This window comes from Lithobates pipiens, unplaced genomic scaffold, assembly GCF_037356315.1.
Source record: "Lithobates pipiens isolate NorthernLeopardFrog02 unplaced genomic scaffold, aLitPip1_a1.2 Scaffold_1, whole genome shotgun sequence".
NCBI lineage: Eukaryota > Metazoa > Chordata > Amphibia > Anura > Ranidae > Lithobates > Lithobates pipiens.
Window position 1 is genome coordinate 177,444,685 of NW_027507685.1, and position 22,794 is coordinate 177,467,478.

The 22,794-nt window shown below is 43.2% G+C and overlaps 1 long non-coding RNA gene across 1 annotated transcript; it reads left to right on the forward strand.

Annotated features, from left to right (window-relative positions):
• The first annotated feature begins 6 nt into the window (after window positions 1–6).
• Window positions 7–17,814, forward strand: LOC143979689 (uncharacterized). Its single transcript, XR_013274070.1, has 3 exons — window positions 7–466; window positions 550–624; window positions 16,153–17,814. It is a non-coding gene; the product is annotated as an uncharacterized LOC143979689 (long non-coding RNA).
• The last annotated feature ends 4,980 nt before the right edge of the window (window positions 17,815–22,794 follow it).

Sequence of the window (22,794 nt, forward strand, 5' to 3'; positions counted from 1 at the left end):
CAAGCAACCTCAACTACAGCACCTCCCAATATAGCAACTGGTACCCAGGCTACAGCCACCATAAGCACCACATTATCTTCTACTACAGTTGTTAGTAGCCAGAAAACAGCCACATCAATAACACCTCGGAGTACAGAAATCCATACCCAAGCTACAGCCACTAGGAGCACCACATTATCTTCCACTACAGCTGTTAGTAGTCAGCAAGCAACCTCAACTACAGCACCTTCCAGTACAGCAACTGGTACCCAAGCTACAGCCACCAGGAGCCCCACATTATCATCTAGTACAGTTTTTAATAGCCAGCAACCAAGCTCAGCTACACCACCTCCCAGTACAGCAACCAGTACCCAAGCCTCAACCCTCAGGAGCTCCACATCATCTTCAGTTACTGGCACCTCTAACCAAACAATATCAACAAGAACAACATCCTTTACTACAGAAACAAAAAGCCAATCAACTACTTGTAAGTAAAATACTACATGCAAATATATACAGTAGACAATAAATATAAAGCATATGACTGACTTATCTTTGTTGTCCTTACAGCATCTTCATCAAGAACAGGCAATTCTTCCTGGCTCAATGTAGTAATTTCTCTTGTACTTGGGCTTTATCTTCACAGTAAGTAATTCTTCCCCAGATTCTCATTTTATGTCAGTCTTTTTTGTTTTGTTTTTGTTTGTTAACAATTTTAATACTGTAATTGGAATTGACAATTACAGTATTATACAGAGGCACATTGCTGCCTTCAGTCTGCAGTTGACCCTGCAGGCTGAAGATTATGTTGTTAATGAATCCCCCACGTGTATATGGTCACTATATCATCATAACTTTCATAGAGATTATATGGGCACCACTCTGGTTGGATCTGAATCTATAGCCAAAATGGGACAACCAAATTCGTTGGATTTTGTCCGACGGATTTTGTCTGACGGATGTTGTCCGAAACTGTTGCATACACACTGTCAGACAAAGTTGTCGGAAAATCCGATCGTTCAGAACGTGATGACGTTATTTCGTTACGACAGGACTACAGTCAGGCTAGTACCCAATAGCTTTGGTCTAGGAATTTGATCTGAACATGTGTGGCACTTTGTCCGATGGGAATACTCTACAAACGATCAGACAAAGTCCGATCGGATCATGTTGTCAGAAAATTTTATAGCCAAGCTGGAAAACTTGTTCCGTCGGATATTCCAACGGAAACAGTCCGATGGAGCCTACACACGGTCGGATTATCCGACAACACGGTCCGATCGGACATTTTCCGTCGGAATATCCGACCATGTGTACAAGGGCTTAGTGGTATTTATTCACTGCTAGATTTTTTATGTTTTGATAAATAAAGATAAAAATGTCAAAAAATTGGAAAAAACACTTTTTGTTTCTATGATAATGTTTTGAAAATACATAATTTTCTTCATAAATGCAGGCCAAACTGTATTCTACTACATTTCTTTGATAAAAATAACCAAAATTAGTGTTTATTATTTAGTCTGTAGGAAAGATATAGCGTTCACAAACTATTGTATATACAGTATCTCACAAAAATGAATACACCCCTCACATTTTTGTAAAAAAAAAAATATATCTTTTCATGTGACAACACTGAAGAAATTATACTTTGCTGCAATGTAAAGTATTGCGTGTACAGCTTTTATAACAATGTACATTTGCTGTCCCCTAAAAATAACTCAACACACAACTATTAATTGGGCCCAATTAGACATTTTCCCTCCTCAGTGTCATGTGACTCATTAGTGTTACAAGATCTCAGATGTGAATGGGGAGCAGGTGCATTAAATTTGGTTTTACCGCTCTCACTCTCTCATACTGGTCACTGGAAGTTAAACACAGCACCTCTTAGCAAAGAACTCTCTGAGGATCTGAAAAAAAAAACTGTTGCTCTACATAAAGATGGCCTGGGCTATAATAAGATTGTCAAGACCCTCAAACTGAGCTGCAGGATGGTGGCCAAGACCATAAAGCGGTTTAACAGGACAGGTTCCACTCAGAACAAGCTTTGCCATGTTTGACCAGAGAAGCTGAGTGCACATGCTCAGCGACATATCCAGAGGTTGTCTTTGGGAAATAGACATATGAGTGCTGCCAGCATTGCTGCAGAGTTTGAAGAGGTGGGGAGGTCAGCGCTCAGACCATACACCACACACTGCATCAAATTGGTCTGCATGACTGTCATCCCAGAAGGAAGCCTCTTCTAAAGATGATGCACAAGAAAGCCTGTACACAATTTGCTGAAGACAAGCAAACTAAGGACATGGATTACTGTAACCCTGTCCTGTGGTCTGATGAGACCAAGATAAACTTATTTGGTTCAGATGGTGTCAAGCGTGTGTGGCGGCAACCAGGTGAGGGGTACAAAGAAAAGTGTGTCTTGCCTACAGTCAAGCATGGTGGTGGGAGAGTCATAGTCTGGGGATGCATGAGTGCTGCCGACAATGGGGAGCTACAGTTCATTGAGGGAACCATGAAAGCCAACATGTACTGTGACATACTGAAGCACAGCATGATCTCATCCCTTCGGAGACTGGGCCGCAGGGCAGTATTTCAACATGATAACGACCCCAAACACACCTCCAAGATGATTACTGCCTTGCTAAAGAAGCTGAGGGTAAAGGTGAAGGACTGGCCAAGCATGTCCCCAGACCTAAACCCTATTGAGCATCTGTGGGGCATCCTCAAATAGAATGTGGAGGATGCAAGGTCTCTAAGATCCACCAGCTCCATGATGTCATCATGGAGGAGTGGAAGAGGACTCCAGTGGCAACCTGTGAAGCTCTGGTGAGCTCCATGTCCAAGAGGGTTAAGGCAGTGCTGGAAAATAATGGTGGCCACACAATATTATTGACACTTTGGGCCCAATTTGGACATTTTCAGTTAGGGGTGTACCCACTTTTGATGCCAGCGGTTTAGACAATAGTGGCTGTGTGTAGAGTTATTTTGAGGGGACAGCAAATTTACACTGTTATACAAGCTGTACACTCAGTACTTTACATTGTAGCAAAGTGTCATTTCTTCAGTGTTGTCACATGAAAAGATAAAATAAAATGTTTATTAAAATGTGAGGGGTTATAGAGGTCTGTTGGGAACAAACCCGGTGTTCGATTCAAACCCATGTTCGAATCGAACATCGGCCGTTCATCGAAAACAGAACTTTATGGGCCGTTCGCGTCAAATTTGTGTGATATGAACGGTCCACAATGCACTGCGCCAGTCGCAGTGCATTTCTGGCTGATGATTGGCCAAGCATGCACTGTGACCCCATAAGGCTTGGCCAATCACAGCGCCGGCAGCGAGGAGAGCAATAATTGGCCACAGGTTGGATGCCTGTGGCCAATTATAGCTCAGGGGGTTCAGTACACGCCCCAGACTATATAAAGCCGCCAGCGCGGCGGCCTTGTGTAGTGTGTTGTGGCGTTCATAGAGAGAAGGATAGGCAGGGACAGTATCAGCTGTGCTTTACTTCTTTAGAAAGCTCTGTTACAGTGAGTGTAGTGTTCAGGGAGAGAGCAGGATAGGCAGGGACAGTGTCAGCTTTGCGTTGCTTCTTAACCTAGCGCTGTTACAGTGGGTGTAGTGTGCCTCCTGCACAGCATACACCTGAATCTACCCCCCCCGCATTGCTGGTGTTGTGTAGTTGATTTGTGCAACACAGGCCTCTGCCTAACATTAACATAACATATTTTGGGTGCGGGGTTCCCCTTAATATCCATACAAGACCGAAAGGGGCTGGTAATGGGCTGGGGTAGGGGGTGATGGGGTAGCCATGCCATTTTTCTCAAAGATTTTCCTCCATATTGCCAGGACAAGACATTACTTAATAATTACTTAATTAATGCTTTAATAGCCACAAGCAGTTTTAAATGGCTTTTTTTTTATTTACAAATGTCATTTTGTGCAGGGACTGTTCTAAACATGGGAAACATATGCCACTTCACAGGCATACTTTAGACACCCCCAGGTACGATATTTAAAGTAATATTTCACTTTGGCCGCTGACCGGAATGGCCGCATAAGTGCTGAGCTCCTCTCATCCACTCAGCTACACACAGCATCCAGCGCCATCGCGATTCCTTCCACGGAGCTCCAGGAATCACCCCGCACCTCTGGGGACATGACCCGAGGCAGATCCGCCGTCCACGGGGCGAAGAAGCTCACAGACTTCTACATGAAGCCGGCCGGCGCGCAGGCCCAAGATGGCGCCGTCCGGGATGAAGGCCTCACTCCTCAGCAGAAACCAGCGGCCTCGGCAGCACCTGCACCCACAGAAGATCACCTCTCTGACATGGAGGACTCTGGAGAGCGGCAACGTTCGCCCTCCATGTCACCGGCTGATAGAGGTAAGAGAGCAGCAATCTCCCCAGCACACTCTCCCTCTAAGCCTCCATTGATGAAGAAGCAATATGGCGCTGGCACTTGTAGTTCCACAGCAGCGCTGACTGACTCTAACTCCTCACTGGCCGCTTACAGCACTTCAGATAGCCCTGCATCTGAACATACATTGAAAGCCATGCTTCTTTCACTACAAGCTGACATGCAGAAGGAGCTCAGATCCTCCATTAACCATTTGATGGACAGAATGGAAGACATGGAAGAGCGCATAGATCATATAGAGCACCATCTCTCTGCTGCTACTAGCTCTCACAACACTGTAGTTGACATTCAAGATGAACATACTTCTGCGATTCACCAACTGCGTCTTAAAGTCGCAGACCTCGAAGACCACTCAAGGCGGAATAATATCAAGATCAGGGGAGTCCCAGAGACTGTGTCACCCCCCGATATTGTCCCCTACTTGCACCAGCTGTTTCACAAGCTTATACCGGCTCTTACACCGCAGGAACTCCTTATTGACAGAGCACACAGAATCCATAAACCACAGCACCTCCCAGACACAGTACCCAGAGATATCCTGGCTAGGATACACTTCTTTAACACTAAGGAGCAGATTATGAGGGCCGCAAGAACCATACGCAACCTCCCTGATCCCTTCGCTAAGATTCAGCTATATAATGATATCTCAGCCGCCACCTCACAGGCACGCAAGGCCTTCTCCCAAATTACTGCGATACTTATAGAACATAAAATCGCATACAAATGGGGTTTTCCCACCAAGCTTCTTGTAAACTACCAGCAACAACAAGTCGCATTTCTGACCCCCAAAGACGGTTTCAAACAACTACACAATTGGGGCATTGCCCCTCATGCTCCCCCGGCTCCGCCTCTGAACACTAGATCTGCAAAGATCCCCTATAGATGGGATACGAAACCTAAATCCTGAACCTCCAAACTTGGGGGGCCGCCCCCCTGGGCAACCCCCCCTTCTGGCAAGGCGCTTGATTTCTCAAGTTAAAGTGGATGACTGCTTTCTCTCTCCTCTTTTGAACCCCCACACGCCGAACTGCCACTGTGTGCCACGCACACGGCATTATTCCCTTCCCATATCTACCAGCGTACCTTACCCAAAGCCACTTTCTGTTCCTTCGGGAACCAATTGGATCCTTGGTTCACGTCTCTATATCTCCCGGTTATAGATATAGATATATCAATACTGTTTGTTTGATTTATTGCAACTTCGTTTTTGTATTTTCTTTTTTTTTTTTTTAAGTTACTGTTTGGTTACTTGATCACCTTGACTTACAATCAACGGTTGTTGTGTTTATTCTCTGCTCCCAGAGTTAGTATTTGTACTTGGTTCTGCTGTAAAGGTCCGTCAATTTCAGTACCATCTTGACAACTGACCCTATCTGCTAATGTCCCTCACAATCACGTCCCTTAATGTTAAGGGACTAAATAGTCCTTTCAAGCGCTCCCTCTTATGGAGGGAAGCTGCGACTTCTCATTCTGATATCTTATGCGTACAGGAGACCCATCTCTCTTCCCGGAACCCACCACAATGTACCAATAAACGCTACCCACATATCTTTCATTCCCGCACCGATAAAAAAGTTAGAGGTGTTCTGATTGCAGTGCGCTCTACGGTGGCGCTCACAGTTTCCAATATCGAGCAAGACCCCGAAGGGAGGTTCTTGATCCTTTCCGCCTCTTTCAATAACAAACCCATGGTGATTGTGAACATCTATGCTCCCAACACTCACCTAAAGCCCTTTCTTAAGTCCATTCTCGCCAAAATACAGCACTACCCGAAAGATCAAATCATTCTATGTGGAGATTTCAATGCGGTACCAGATCACGCATTGGACTCCTCATCCCCCCAAAGGAGAAGGTCCTCTACCCTCTCCTCCTTTTTACATCTGGAAGAATTTTATGACCCCTGGAGGTGTCAACATGGTACTGAGAGAGACTATACGTTTTATTCCACTGCTCAGAGGTCATATTCCAGGATTGACCTGTTCCTGACATCCAAAGTGCTACTGCAAGCAGTTGCATCCACTAAAATTGGTGTAATATCGTGGTCTGATCATGCCCCCATCTCTATGGTTCTCAATCTCTCCCCTCCTACTTCCCCATTCACAATTTGGCGACTAAACCCCAACTTGATCAGCACCAAGGACATTAAGGAACAGGTCAAGACTGCCATAGAAGATTATTTCGCTCTAAACCAGCACTCTGTCCCCAAGCCCACCACGTGCTGGAACGCACATAAAGCAGTCCTACGGGGAATTCTACTACGACTAGGGGCTCAGGAGAAGAAAAAGTGCGCAGCGACCCTTAACACTTATCTAGATAAGATAAAATCTCTAGAGAAGAGTAATATGAACTCGCCCTCTGCCTCTACGCACGCAGAACTCAGCAAACTGAGGTCAGAATTGAGTACTTATCTTCAGAATAAACATGAATTCTATGTCCGAAAACTTAAACTAACTTGGTACTCTCAGGGTAACAAATCAGGGAAAGAAAGAATATCCAGACATTTCTCTCCAACGTTGCCCTCCCCTCCCTCTCCCCCTCTCAAGCTGCTGACCTAGCCTTACCTTTCTCACAGCTGGAAATTAAAAACGCAATTAAAAGTCTCCCCCTACATAAAGCCCCGGGTCCAGACGGTTTTGGAAATGAATATTATAAGACGTTTGTAGATGAACTGACCCCGCATTTATGCAACTCCTTTAATCACATGCTGGCCACAGGGGAGATCCCTTCGGAATCCCTAGAAGCAACCATCTCCACTACACATAAACCAGGGAAGGCCCCGTATGACCCGGCTAACTATCGCCCTATCTCGCTACTTAACACCGATCTAAAAATGTATGCCAAGCTTCTTGCCACCAGACTCTCACAACACATGACTTCCCTCATACACCCGGACCAGGTGGGCTTTATTCCCCGCCACCAAGCCTCAGATGGCACCCGCAGGTTTGTAGACCTTATCCACTGGGCAGAGCATAGTCGAACGCCTTCTCTGCTGATATCACTTGATGCAGAGAAGGCGTTCGACAGAGTCCATTGGGGTTATCTTGAGGCAGTTCTCAGGAAATTTGGCATAGAGGGCGAGTTCTTAAGAGCTATTCTAGGTCTATATACCTCGCCTACTGCGAGGGTCCGCACCTCCGGCATTCTCTCAAATCCCTTTAGAATCACTAATGGTACACGCCAGGGCTGCCCACTCTCACCATTGATTTTCGCTTTAGTCATGGAGCCTCTAGCGCAGTCCATCCGTGCGCACCCCCATATATATGGTATTAATGTGAAAGACACCTGTCATAAGATAGGTCTCTATGCAGACGATGTCATCATTGCTGTCTCTGACCCAGTGAAATCCCTCCCTACCCTGACTGACGTCCTCCATAAATTCAGTGAAGTTTCCCTTTACAAATTAAACCACTCAAAATCAGCCATGCTTGGCATAGAGATTTCGCCAGCGCTCAAAGCAGAAATTACTAAAATAGCGCCCTTCTCCTGGGCCCCCGGTTCATCCCTGCAATATCTAGGCATTCAACTGGTCTCTCCCTCCTCTGGATTGTTACGAAGTAATCTTGCCTCTTTATTCACGAAACTGAACAATTTATCCTCAAATGTGACCTCCTTGAAAGCTTCATGGGCTGGTAGGATAGCCCTAACCAAAATGTTTCTCCTTCCACATGTTCTTTATTTCTTTCGGACCCTCCCGCTTCCGATTCTCTCAGCAGACTTAGCTAAACTGCAGCGTACGTTAGATTCGTTCATATGGGCAGGACGTAAACCCCGCTTGAAATCTTCTGTTTTACGCACTCCCTCTACCTCGGGAGGGATGGGCTCGCCGGACGTTAAAAAGTACTACAAGGCAATCATACTAGACCAGGGGAGACAACTTTGGTCGCAAGACCCCAACACGAGATGGCACCAAATCGAAGCAGCAACTCTTCCAGCTGACCCACAACTGACCCTAGCTGCAATTTGGTTGTCTCTTCCGATCACACGATCCATCCTTCCCACAGTACGGGCCTGCCTATCTCAATGGAGTGCAATACGCAAAGATCATCTGGGCATACACAGAGCCGCATTGAACAATCTCCCCTTACTAGCGCTCCAACTTCTCTCTCCGGACCTATCAATTAAGCACTGGCATGAAGCCGGAATCAACACAATTGGAGCCCCGTTTCTTGGTCTAGATCTAAAAAGTTTCCAACAACTGATTTCGGAATTTAGTCTCTCGCATAAGGACTTTTATATCTACTTAAGGCTTCGACATATCATCCCTCAAAGCTTGACGACTCCAGACCCCACCTCCAAGGAGCTTCTCCATTTCTATAACCGCCCTCTTACTGTCTTAAAGGGCATATCCTTCATTTACAAACTCCTCTCCAGACCCACCTCATCCTCAAAATCTTCGAGCATACTCTATTGGGAATCCCTGCTACACTGCTCTTTCCCCATGGAAGATTGGCATCGAGTACTTCGCACCCCACTAGTCATCTCCAAAAACATTACACATTGGGAAGCGGTCATGAAACTGTTTCATAGGTGGTACTATACACCGCAAAAGTTAGCGACCATCTTCCCCACCCACTCTCCACAGTGCTGGAGAAATTGCAACTCCACCGGGGACTTATTTCACATCTGGTGGAGCTGCCCGGCTATTGGATCCTTTTGGCTACAAGTTTCCTCTCTGGTTCAGACCTTAACCAACTCTCCCCAACAGCTGACCTCGCGAATGGCTCTCTTTGGTCTGGATTCCCAATATTGGCCCTCCACCTGTCTACCCGTGGTACACCACGTTTTAATCTCAGCACGCCTGCTCATAGCTCGTGCGTGGAAAAACCCCCTCCCTCCAACCCTAACTGAGCTTATTAACACACTTAATGTTCATTGTCACATGGAATTTCTTTTCTCCAGAGTACACATGACAGAATCTAGATTCAACAAACAACGGTCTTCCTGGTTATCACACCCAAAATGTGTTAAGCTTGTCTAACTAGTAATCCATCATCCCCAGACCAAGTAGAGCCGGCAGCGAAAGTCACTGGTTCAGTGTACTATTTCGCATACTGCATTTGTAAGTTAGCTCTGATTCTCCTGCAGCTCAGGTTACTCGACTCAGGCATTTCCATCAATTTTCTCCTCTATCTTACCTGTTACTCTTCCCTTCTCTCCTTCTTGTTCTTTTTTACAATCGCATTGGGACTAAATTTCACTCTCACTCTATCTTACCTTGCACTGTTTTATCGGGCGTGGCGTCCCCGCTCGACACAGCCCACTGAGGTGTCGGGAGGGGACGGGATGCCCCCGGACCTACCGGATCTAGCGATACAGAATGTATAGTTTATAGCAACTGGGCCCCAGGTCCATAGGCCTTCTCCTTTTTCTTTTTTTTCTTCTGTTAGTAACTCATGTTATTCAATTTATCTGGGCACTTCCTGCTTGTTGTATTTTTCTTTTGCCCGTCAACTCCCTGTATCTTATGTACAATGATTGTTATCAATATCTGTTATTGCATTAAATTACAATAAAATCATTTGAAAAATTAAAGTAATATTTCACTTTTTTTTCACTTTATGCATCATTAAAATGACTGCTCCAGAAAAAACGTCAGTTTTTAAAACTTCTTTTTGCATTGATACATGTCCCGTGGGGCAGGTCCCGGGTCCCCAAACCCTTTTTAGGACAATAACATGCATATTGCCCGTTATAATTAGCACTTTAGATTTCGAACGCTCGCGTCCATTGTAATTAATAGGGTTCTAACGTTCATGCAAACTTTCGGTCCGTTCGCAGGTTCTGGTGCAAACCGAACCGGGGGGTGTTCGGCTCATCCCTAGCCCTGGGTAAAAGCCCAGGCCCAGATGGATATACCCCTTTATTTTATAAGGTATTTCACGGGACACTTACTCCTATTCTCAGAAAGACATTTAACTCTATATCTGCCACCCAATTTCTTACACAACAGAGTATGGAAGCCCACATTTCACTTATCCCTAAACCTGAAAAGGACCACATGTTATGCGACAACTATCGACCAATTTCCCTTACAAATATAGACCTGCGTTTATATTCCAAAATTATTGCGAATAGGCTGACACCCATTTTACCCATGTACATTAATTTCGATCAAGTTGGTTTTACAATGGGTTCGGGAGGCAAGGGATAACACAATTAAAACATGTACATTAGTGGAATATGCCCAGAGAAAGCCATCCCATCATGTTTTTTATCAGTTGATGCTGAGAAAACATTTGATAGGGTGGGTTGGTGTTTTCTGGGAGAAGCCTTGATTCAATGTGGAATTTGGTCCCGGATGTTGCAAAGGATTATGGCTCTATATTCCAACCCTAGAAGGGTCTGGTTTGGATTTTGAGGGGGACCCCCATGCTATTTTTTTTTAATTTTGGCGCGGGGTTCCCCTTAATATCCATACCAGACCTGGAGGGTCAGGTATGGAATTTGGGTGGGCCCCCATGAATTTTTTTTTTAAATTTTGGTTACGGGTTTCCCTTCGGGGGAATCCCGTGCCTTCTTTTTCAACGACTTTTATGGGTATTGCCGGGACCGACACCACGAGTAGTTTCAAATTACTTTTTTTCCTTTTGAAATGTAATTTTACGCACAGACTGTTCTAAACACAGAAAACAGGCGCCACTTTACAGGAATACTATAGACACCCCCCAGGTATGAAATTTAAAGGAATATTACACTTTCATTGTTTCACTTTAAGCATTATTAAAATCACTGCTCCTGAAAAAACGTTAGTTTTTAAAACTTTGTTTTGCATTGATACATGTCCCCTGAGGCAGGACCCGGGTTCCCAAACACTTTTTATGACAATAACTTGCATATAAGCCTTTAAAATTAGCACTTTTGAGTATTCATGTTCGTGTCCCATAGACTTTAAAGCACCATACACACTGATTTTTTCCTTCAAATTTACCAAAATCATGTAGTAGAAGGGCCTGCCTGATTGCATACAAATTGAAACACCTGGGGTTTGACCTCATATTATATGGTTTTGGTAAATCTGAAGCAAAAAATCAGCAGAAAATCTGATTGTGTGTATGGGGCTTGACGGTGTTCACGTGTTCTGACAAATTTTTGCCTGTTCGCATGTTCTGGATGTGAACCGAACAGGGGGGTGTTCGGCTCATCCATATTGACAAGCAAGTTCATTATTCTAAACATTTGTCTCCTACTACAGCAGTCATGTCCAAAGTCCGGCCCGCGGGCCAATTGCGGCCCGCGGTTCGGTTTTGAACTGCCCGCCTGGTCTTTCTCAATTTAGTGTGCCAGGGGAGCAGGGCTGTCAGATGAGCCCAATCCCCAGCACTGTGAGAAGCTCCGTGAGCTTCAAAAGTGAAAGTAAAGTGCAGAGGAGTGTGCTGTGCTCTCTGCTTCCCCCTACAGTGCAGTACCCGGCTGAATGAGGAAGCTGCAAAGGTACTGTACTATGCTACAAGCTACATTAGTGTTAAAAAGGGCTTTATTCATGTGTGTGTGTGTGTGTGCACATGTGTCTGTATGTGTGTGTATGCACATGTGTCTGTATCTGTGTGTGTGCACACATGTGTCTGTATGTGTGTGTGTGTACATGTATCTGTATATGTGTATGTGTGCACATATGTCTGTATGTGTGTGCACATGTGTCTGTATGTGTATGTGTGTGTGCACATGTGTCTGTATGTGTGTGTGTGTGCACATGTGTCTGTATGTGTGTGTGTGTGTGCACATGGGTCTGTATGTGTGTGTGTGTGCACATGTGTCTGGATGTATGTGTGTGTGTGCACATGTGTCTGTATGTGTGTGTGTGTGCACATGTGTCTGTATGTATGTGTGTGTGCACATGTGTCTGTATGTATGTATGTACGTGTGTGCATTTATGTCTGTATGTATGTGTGTGCACATGTGTCTGTATGTATGTCTGTGTGTGTGCATGTATTTGTATGCGTGTGTCTGTATGTATGTGTGTGTGCACATGTGTCTGTATATCTGTATGTGTGTGCATGTATGTCTGTATCTGTGTGTGCACATGTGTCTGTATGTATGTCTGTATGTGTGCATGTATGTGTATGTCTGTATGTATGTGTGTGTGCACATGTGTCTGTATATCTGTATGTATGTGTGCATGTATGTCTGTATATCTGTAGGTTTGTGCATGTATGTCTGTATCTGTGTGTGCACATGTGTCTGTATGTATGTGTGTGTGTGTCTGTAAGTATGTGTATGTGTATGCATGTGTCTGTATGTATGTCTGTATGTGTGTGTGTGTACGTATGTGTGTGTGCACATGTGTATGTATGTCTGTATGTGTGTGCATGTATGTCTGTATATGCATGTGTCTGTATGTGTGTGCGGCGTGCATTTGTCTGCAAGTGTGTGCATGTATCTGTGTGTATGTTACATTTAATCCGGACCCCCCCCCCCATTCTTTTACCATCAAAACTGCTTTTGTAGGGCTTGTGTGTGTGATATTAGCCAGGACTGCTGCTCCTCTAAAAAGCAATCCATGCACAGATCTCTTTTCAGAGGCATTTGAATGGCGGTAAAGAGGCATTATGTTGCCTCCTCACCACCTGTTTTAAGCCCATAAATGCAACATCTGTGTGGCTGCGTACTGTGTGTAGGCAGCCCATTAATTTCAATGGACTTCCCTACTCACAAATGCAGGGAAAGAAGTTCCCGAGCTTTTTTTTTTTTTAAATTGCACTGTACCAAAAGCACCCTACATTTTCCAATGTGTGGGGTACCATTAAGAATTAACGGTACCCCCTAAAGTGCAGAGCATTCGTCTGTGTGTTGGGAACGAGCGCGACAAAGGCAAGAGAATTCTTGTTGGGCCGTGTATTAGCGCTCGGATGGACACACTTAGACCGAATTTTCAATGGTTCAAAGAATGTCAGGCAAAATGGTCGGCCCTCACGCATGTTCACTTCATCAAATCTGGCCCTCTTTGAAAAAAGTTTGGACACCCCTGTACTACAGTATTTCCCCAAATGTCATATTATCCATAATATAAAAGAAGCAACTGAACTTTTTTCTTGCTGTAGCAGTTAAAATGAACAGTCAGGTATTTGTTGATGCTGGTTGATGCTGGTAGTAAATCTGCAAGAAGGGTTAAAACATCCATTATGTTTTCAGATTTTGTGGGAATTTTTTGCAGCTTGTGTCCCTGCTGAGCAGAATCACCCTCTCCATTTGGTTTGGTGATTATTGTGTTTGGGACAAAAAGTTATGGAAGATCCACAATTTTACAAGATCATAAAGTCTGGGTACATCTTCCAGAAGAGGCACTTAAACTGGTGACAACAGTCTGAGATGGAATTTCTACTAACATTGAAAAGATTTCCTCTCGCTTCCTGTTGTGTCTCCTGGACAAAAGAGGAAATCTCCCGATTGGCACACAGAAAGCAAAAATAAAATAAAAAATGACATACTTACATGGGTTCTAACTGCAATGTATTCCCTATTCCTAATGCCTATGTGCCACAGATTTTAAATTAGCCGTTTTTAAAAAAGGTGGCTTGCTTATTTATTATTATTATTTTTTTTTATTAAAAATAGCTGCCACAATTTTACACATGAAATATAAAATAGAAAACATGTCAAAACACGTATGTAAAAATGTTGAAGCAACTTAAAACAAAAGTAAACTAAAATATGCTCAAGTTATCTTTAAATTCAAATCTTTCCTTTACCACACTGCTCTGTTGTGATTAGGTCTGGTGTATCCTTAGGCCGCGTACACACGCGGGGACTGTTCGCCCAACTTTGTCCGTCAAACAGTTTCGGCAAACAGTCCGCTCAAAATTAGCATGGACGGACATGGCCACACACGACGAACGAACAGTTTGCTGAAACCGTGCGCGATGACGTGAGCGGCACGTACGACGGGACGAAGAATACGACGTCCTATACACTGCATTATAACTTTCGGCGTGTAAATCCTTTCTGAGCATGCGCGCAACTTAGTTTGACGAACAAGCCTACACACGGGCGGACTGTTCGCTCAAACAAGGTTTCAGCGGACAGTTTTACGGAATTTCCGAAAAACCTTGTTCGTCAAACTGTCCGCTGAAACTGTCCGCTGAAAGCCCACACACGAGCGGACTGTCCGCCCAAACACTGTTCAGCGGACAAAGTTGGGCGAACAGTCCGCGCGTGTGTACGCGGCCTTACAACTAGAGATTATCAAACTGACTACATGTGGAACATGCTGGACATTTCACAGGTAAATCACAATTCAATTCTTTCACATAATCAGCCAGCAAGGTACAGTGTAGGCAGGTTTAAATTTCTTACCCTTTTAAAAAAGGATTTCTGCTTTGAATCCTTCCAGGAAGTGAGGTCACTTCACATCCTTACTGGCAAGATCCTATGGTACCTTTGATTATGTAGCGTGAGATAGCACCCCTGTTAGATTATTGCTAGACTGGTGCATTCCATGAAGAAACAGGCATTGAGAGATATAATCCCAGTTGAACAACCCAGTGCAAACCTGGTCAGGCTAGGGGCTGGTGGATAGAGGAGTAATAGCTTTATCCTGTAATCACCTGGAAGACTACTGGAAGAAGTGTCCCCGGCCAAAGGAGAGTTGTTGCTAAGGGCGAAAACTGAGTATAGTGAGAGTGTGTTCAGGGCACACCATGTCTGAGATAGACTATAGGTACACATGTGCAGCAGATTCCTGTGTGGGCTGTGGACTGTCGTGGCCTCTGTGCTAGGCCTAAGTTGACTCTGTTTTAGGTCCCAGAGGAGAGTACACAGGGACCTCAGGTGCAGTTAGATCCTCCTATAACCTGGTGCTCCATTGCATTCCCAATACATCAAATGGAAATTAAAAGAGTCATACCATCCAAAAGGTGACATTTTAGTTATACTTGGAACATGGTGAGCTGAGCTAGCCCTTGGCTTCTTTTATATCTTGGAAACATTAATAGCAAAATCCTCCAGCAATAATACTGTCCTGTATTCCTATTCACCTGGTTATTTAAGGTGTCCCTGTGCACTTTTGTATGTTCCAGCTACTCCTGTTAAATTCTCTATAGTGAAAGTAAAAAAAAAATGATATTCAACAAGAGTGGGAGCCCCCATAATGAGTGCAGCTGGTGTGCAGATCCAGAAACTCCTCAATAAAGTACCAAGGGATATAATAAAATGTCAGGTAGTTTAAAGGGGAACTCAAGCTTTATTCTTCTACATGCCCTCTTCTTGAAGGCCCCCTCCACACAGATCTTTTTATAAACACCCTAAAGTTTACCTTTTTTACTGTCATCTTTTTGCTGGTCCAGTGGCATCACAGATCTTTCCTCTTCAGCGGTGGCATGGGGGGGTTATTTTTACTGGAGATGAGTAGGGCAACCATATAATCTAGGTGAGACCAGGATGTATGTTGCTGCAACCCCAGGGGGTGTGTCAATGGCATCCTGGGCTCACAGGCAGAGGGTAGAATGATGCTGCCTTTTGTTTAACAGAGTACAGGGGAGATAGCTGAGAACAGTGCTGGAGTATGGAAAAGTAGAATTTGGACATTTTTTTCAATACAGGGTACTAATATTAACTAAATACATATAGACATAGATGCCTCAATTCACTGGATCTATGGTAATTGCTAGAGCAATAAACTTTCTCTAGTCATACCTTTTCAGAAGTCAACTATCAAATTATTGTTGTCATCATGACATTTTTTTCTTATGAAGTTCTGTAATTCTTTGCTTGGACAGTCAATTATTTCATCATCAACTTTTCCCATTTTATCTTATTCAGAGCTCCTGTACCTTGGGATGTTATCAAGTTCATGATGGAGAAACACTGGAAGACAAAGAACAGTTGCCAGAATCCTTTGCACTGAAATACACCTGCCCCTGGATATTTCCTTATCCTGCCTGGAAGTGTATAACTGACATTTGAAGTTAATCTATCGCTTAGGATAACCAATGATAACTGTAAAGTGATTAAATCATACGTGCAGGAGGTCTTTCCTAAGCAATTCTTATGTACTTGATTAAAAGCTTGGAGTATGTTCCCAACATCTCCAAGAAGAGACCTTTTCCACTGCCAAATGCTTTCTATTTCTGTTGTTTGATCTTGCTAATATATTGTTAAATCATAGTTAAATTACCCAATTCAAACACTTCTGGATAAATGCCACCATATTTTATTAGTGGATAGTTCTGTCTTTGCCCATAATTGCAAGCAATGTCAGATGGTGATTGAATCTAAGGATCTAGTGCTAAACTCTATAGGCACTATAGCATTTATGGACAAAAGAAACATATTACAATTAGGTTGTTTGGCTAGCAGTAGCTTTAAGTGGTTTTGTATTTTGCTTATAATTAGCAAGCATGTTCACTTAGAGTTTTTGTTACCTCAACATTACATATTCCTGATATACTGTATGCCTGCTGTATCATGTACTTGTATGAAAAAGTATCCTGTCCTCTTTGTATTGCATCCTTTGGGTGAAATCCTTGGTGTTCCCGCCAGTCCCTTTGCTTTCCTATTTAATACTGACCACACTAAACAGGATAGCATAAGGGGGTCAGTTCTCTAGCCGTCCTGGAAACTCAGTGTTCTCCAAACCCCCCCCCCCCCCCCACCCCGCGCCTACTGCTGCAAAGCCTTTCACTGAGATCAATAGCAACTTGCTTAGCAAAATTTGAACTTACGTTCCGGGCACACTCCCCTCGCACTCCAGCGACAGGCACCAAAGGCTGCATTCTGGGAAGGCAAGGTCAATGTCTTTTACTTCCCGATTTATCCCTAGTGGGAAAGCAGCAGGTAAATATATACACCTTTTGCCCCATACATAAATGAACAGAAACTGTACAGAAAAGTACAGATTCACTCTAAGCTCTCAAATAAATACCATCATAAAAAGGATTACTGGAGGTTAGCTAATATCCAATTTTCATAGAACATAAAATGTTTATCTTTTGGAAAGCCCTTATAACTTGATTAAATTGCCTTCTCACCCAACTCAGTAGCTGTTCTATACTTGATGAATACACCAATATACAATGGATGACTGCACACTTGATAAACCCAGCTCTTTTTTTCCATCATCATAAGAACATGGTCATGCTTTGAGCAAGTACACAGCAGCTTGACATGCGCTAGCATCTCCACTCTCCTGTTATGCTGTGATTGTTGTTCATGTTCTTAAGATGATGGAATAAAATAATTGGCTTTATCCAGTGTGGTTATCCATTGAATATTGTTGTATTGAATGTGCAGTGGCGCCTCTATATCAGCACTTGGTTTGAGTTGTGGTAGGTTTGCTAGGAACCAACCTGGAGCAGTGGTCTACTCTTCTATACCCAATGCTTTAAGGTAAGATGTATCTTGAAAGATGTGCACCCTGTCCCTTTATGTGTTGTTTTGCGATTGAATGTGCCAGCTACAACAAAATAAAAACTCTACAACTGACAGATATCCAATCACTAAACATATTGGGGGGGGTCTAAGTAATTAAGTGGTAGTTAAAAAAAAGTTATGATTTTGACAGATTGTATTTTTTTAAGTTATACTTTTATAAACTGATATTTATATATTTTTTATTATTATTATAAAAGCTTTTATTGGCATTAAACATTTAATGCAGAGCATGCCCGGGTACTAAAAATAAAATAAAAAATCAGCACTCCTTGGTTTGCTTGTTCACAGCCGGTGTAAACTAACTAATGAAGATGGCCCATCACCACTAACGGGGGGGGGGGGGGGGGTTTGCTCTCAAATTCAATGACTAATCTATAATCTGATCTCTCCTACTATTTAACGCAAAAAGTAGTTTCATGATGAACTAAAAAGTGGATAGCTTAGCTCACAGCTTGCCACATAGCAATAGTTCATATCAAGAGTACTTTCATACTGACAGCGCGGCGGCGTTAGTGGTAAAGCACCACTAGTTCAGCAGCGCTTTACTATCGTTTTAGAGGTGCTTTTCAAAGCGCTTGCAAAGTGCCGCTGTCTAGGCACTTTACAGGCTCTTGGGCGGCCGTGCCCATTGATTTCAATAGGCAGGGGCGCTTTAGGAGCGGTGTATATCCTAAAGCGCCCCCAAGAAGTTTTTTTAACGTCCTGCCAGTGCAGTGCCCCAGTGTGAAAGCACTTATGCCGCGTACACACGAGCGGACTTTTCAACATCCAAAGTCGGACGGACTGAGTCCGTCAGACTATTCGATCGTGTGTGGGCTGCAACGGACTTTTGACTCGCCAAAGTCCGAAGGACTTTAGAATATGGAACATGCTTCAAATTTTTCCGAAGGAACTCCGCCGGACCCGGTCCCTTCGAAAAATTTGCTCGTGTGTATGCTATTCCGACGGACTAAAACCGACGCTAGGGCAGCTATTGGCTACTGGCTATGAACTTCCTTATTCGAATCCAGTCGTACGTCATCACGTTCGAATCCGTCGGAGTTTAGTGTGATTGTGTGTGGCCAAGTCCGCTCCGCCGAAAAGTCCGTCAGAACTCCGTCGGAACTCCGGCAGAACTCCGACGGAACTCCTTCGGAAGTCTGTCGGACATAAGTCCTCTCGTGTGTACGGGGCTTTAGGCTTTCACACTGGGACTATAGATAAGCCATTTTTCAGGCGCTATTTTTAGCACTAAAGCACCCGAAAAACACCTCTAGTGTGAAAGGGGTCTTACTGTACCTTATTTATAACTTATTATTATTTAGAACTTTAACCCCTTGGTGCCAGCTGCACTGAAATATGCAGCCTCTCAGCACCTGGTGCTTGGTGCCGAAAGGCCACATATCTGCATGAATTGCTGCCCAAACAGCTGTGCCCTCAACACAGTTACTGGTGTCTAATCGAAAACTCCTGATTGCTGCTTGCGATCAGGAGTTTTTGGATCACCTGACTGACGTGATTGTCTCTCACGTGCTCTTAAGTCCTGCCCCACCACCTGGCGTCATAAACCTCTTAAAGGGCCAGGAGGCGCTGGCATAAAAAGGTTACAGTACTGAGCATAAATAAATGAACACTATGCTAAATGAATGTATTTCAAATTTAAATTAGTGCAGGACATTTAACAGACACGCATAAGATAGCACTTTACATGGTATTCAACGTAAGCACTTAATATTATTATTCTTAGAATTATAAATACTATTATTTTTATAAAAATTACATACTCTTATTCCACGGCAGAGATAAGCAACCAAGAAACATTTTCCATTCTGCTCCTTCAAATTTTCTGGTCACTACGGTCAAAAACGAACATTGATTTGACCCCACTAATGACTAGAAAATTCAATGAATGTTCTTGAAACAAAAAATGTCAATCAAAATTCTACTAGTGTATGGCCAGCTTTAGTTTTGGATGCACAAATGGCTCCTGGAGTATCAAGAAATGATTTGCATGGCCGCTTTTCTTCTTTAAGGAATTCATCCCTTATATTATGGATTTGTGATGGAAATGGCATGTACATATCTTCTGTTTTAAGAAGGAAATAACTGTTGTGGACACGTTATTTCTAGTGGACAATACATTTTTGTGGACAATTAAGATTATGAGTTCATTTACACCATAACTCGCCATAAGCAAAGAGCTTTGGCCATACTTGTCCTTTAATTACCCTTCATTGCACATCTACAGTGTGGTACAATGCACCAGTTATAAGCAGAGATGCATATGCCCTGTGTGGTGTGGTGTATTGTCCTGCTCTTAAAATCAAGCAGGACTTATTTTTTACACGTCAAGGTGAGTTAACAGTCTGCTTAACACAAATGCTTCCAGACACAAAAAATATGTACTAGGGGAGATTTACTAAAATTGGAGAGTGCAAAATCTGGTGCAGCTCTGCATAGAAACCAATCAGCTTTTATTGTCAAAACTTAATTGAACAAGCTAAAGTTAGATGCCAATTGGCTACCGTGCTCCCGTTTTAGTAAATCTCCCTCACTGCATCATGGTGAGAATGGGCCACTAAACTTTAGATGTTGTGATATCTTGGTTATTATAAAGATGTCCCCATTGGATGCATACAGACCTAAGGTCCTCCAAACACACATAACTCTGCAATACTTGTTTAGTTTCACCAGCTCCGTTACAAAGTCCCTGTTAAAATTATTTTAAAAATGTCTGTAACTATGTGACAAGGGTGACATGGTTATGATTTTTATGTTTTTGTTTGAACTTTGTGGGAGATGTAAACAAGCAAATATTAAGACAAGCTGGTACTTGTGCATTCTAAATGTTAGTTCAAGGAGTTTTAGGAACTGTCAATGAGAATGTCACGTCATGTCTTTTCTGTAGACAGATAATACGCAATAGCGACATCTGCTGGTCAATGTGTATGTGACTGAATATATTACACCTTTTTTCCAAACATTTCACTTGTTTGTAATCTTTTCATTTGTGGTGTAATAAATAGTTATGCATCTGAATATCAGTATTATTTATTTTATGTTATTATGTTAAACTTACTGTGCTAACGTTTTTTTTTTTTCATCTTCATTTTTATTTTATTAAAATATTTTTATTTCGTTTTCCACATTTACAAAAGACAGTAAATTTTTTTTATTTTACATACTATTACAAATCACTTCGTTTAGCATTCATGATATTCAGTATTTTCAACATTCATATAAAAACAAGAAATGAAAAAGTTCACATTGGGTACCCGACTGGATGGATCCTTAATATACCTCTATAATAAGAAGAGAGAAAAAAAATATTTTTTATTGAGTATCTTAATAGGGTTCAATATTGAGTTGGCCCACCCCTTGCAGCTATAACAGCTTCAACCTTTCTGGGAAGGCCGTCCATAAGGTTTAGGAGTGTGTTATGGGAATGTTTGACTATTCTTGTGAGGTCAGGCACTGATGTTGGAGAAAAGGCCTGGCTCGCAGTTTCCGCACTTATTTATGCCAAAGGTGTTCTATCAGGTTGAGGTCAGGACTCTGTGCAGGCCAGTCAAGTTCCTCCACCCCAAACTCACTCATCCATGTCTTTATGGACCTTGTTTATGCACCGGTGTGCTGTTGTTGGATGTTGGAACAGGAAGGGGCCATCCCCAAACTGTTCCCACAAAGTTGGGAACATGAAATTGTCCAAAATGTCTTGGTATGCTGATACCTTAAGAGTTCCCTTCACTGGAACTAAGGGGCCAAGCCAAACCCCTGAAAAACAACCCCACACCATAATCCCCTCTCCACCAAATTATTTGTACCAGTGCACAAAGAAAGGTCCACAAAGAATGGATGAGTGAGTTTGGGGTGGAGGAACTTGACTGGCCTGCACAGAGTACTAACCTAAACCTGATAGAACACCTTTGGGATGAATAAGAACAGAGCCTGTGAGCCAGACCTTCTCATTCACATAAGTGCCTGACCTCACAAATGCGCTTCTGGAAGAATGGTCAAACACTCCTAAACCTTGTGGACAGCTTTCCCAGAAGAGTTGAAGCTGTTATAGCTGCAAAGGTTGGGCCAACTCAATATTGAACTGAGTGTAACGGTTCGGGTCAGTACAGTTTGGAACTGTTAGAATGGTCTGGTCTATTCAGGTGGGCATTTCCACTGAAAGTCGGACCACCAGGGGCCATACGGGGTTTCGAAAAAATGCCTTTGACGTGAGCATTGGCGTTTTTTCGGTCCGCCAATCATTGGAATGTATTGTTTGATGCGAGTAGCTCCGCCCTAACAGTACCTTACCATTTTCTATGTCCCCACATCTGAAGCAGGACCCTGAATGTTGCGATATGGTTTGATAGTATGGGCCGCTTTCATAATGGAAACACTCAAAATAGAGTACCGTACCAAACCAAACCGAACCGATCCGATCCGCACAGTGGAAACGAGGCATTACAGAAGTAAATAACAGAGAAACAACCAATGATTATCATCAAAGGTAAACATGTTATCACAAACCTGTGCTTTGCCTTTACAAAAGCACATATCTTTCCTTTGCTCTCCTACTACTTCATTTAGCCACAGGTAGTTACAGTAGTTGGCATTCACGCCTGCATTGTCTTCTGCCAATGCATTCAGTACATTTACGTTAATGCGTATTGAGTTTAATGAATATTAATGACTGGAGAGTAGAGATGATCTTGCGCTTCGTGGCGAACTTTGCTCGTTCGCGTTTTGACTTCTGCCGCTGTTCGTGGCGGCCATATTTGTTTACATTGTGAAGAACTTTGACCCATGACACATCCATCATGGGGTACAGGACAGCCAATTGAGACATTTCAGCACATGGACATGGACCCCCACCTTATAAATAGACCTGATCTGGCGGCCATTTTACATTCTGTCTTTTGTCAGTGTAGGGAAAGGACGCTGTGTGGAGCAGGGACAGTCAGTCTAATCACTAGCTATCTAATTAGCTATTACTATTAGGTCCACAAAAGTCCTTTTAAGGACTGGTATAGGTGTACAGTATATAGGTTTGTAATA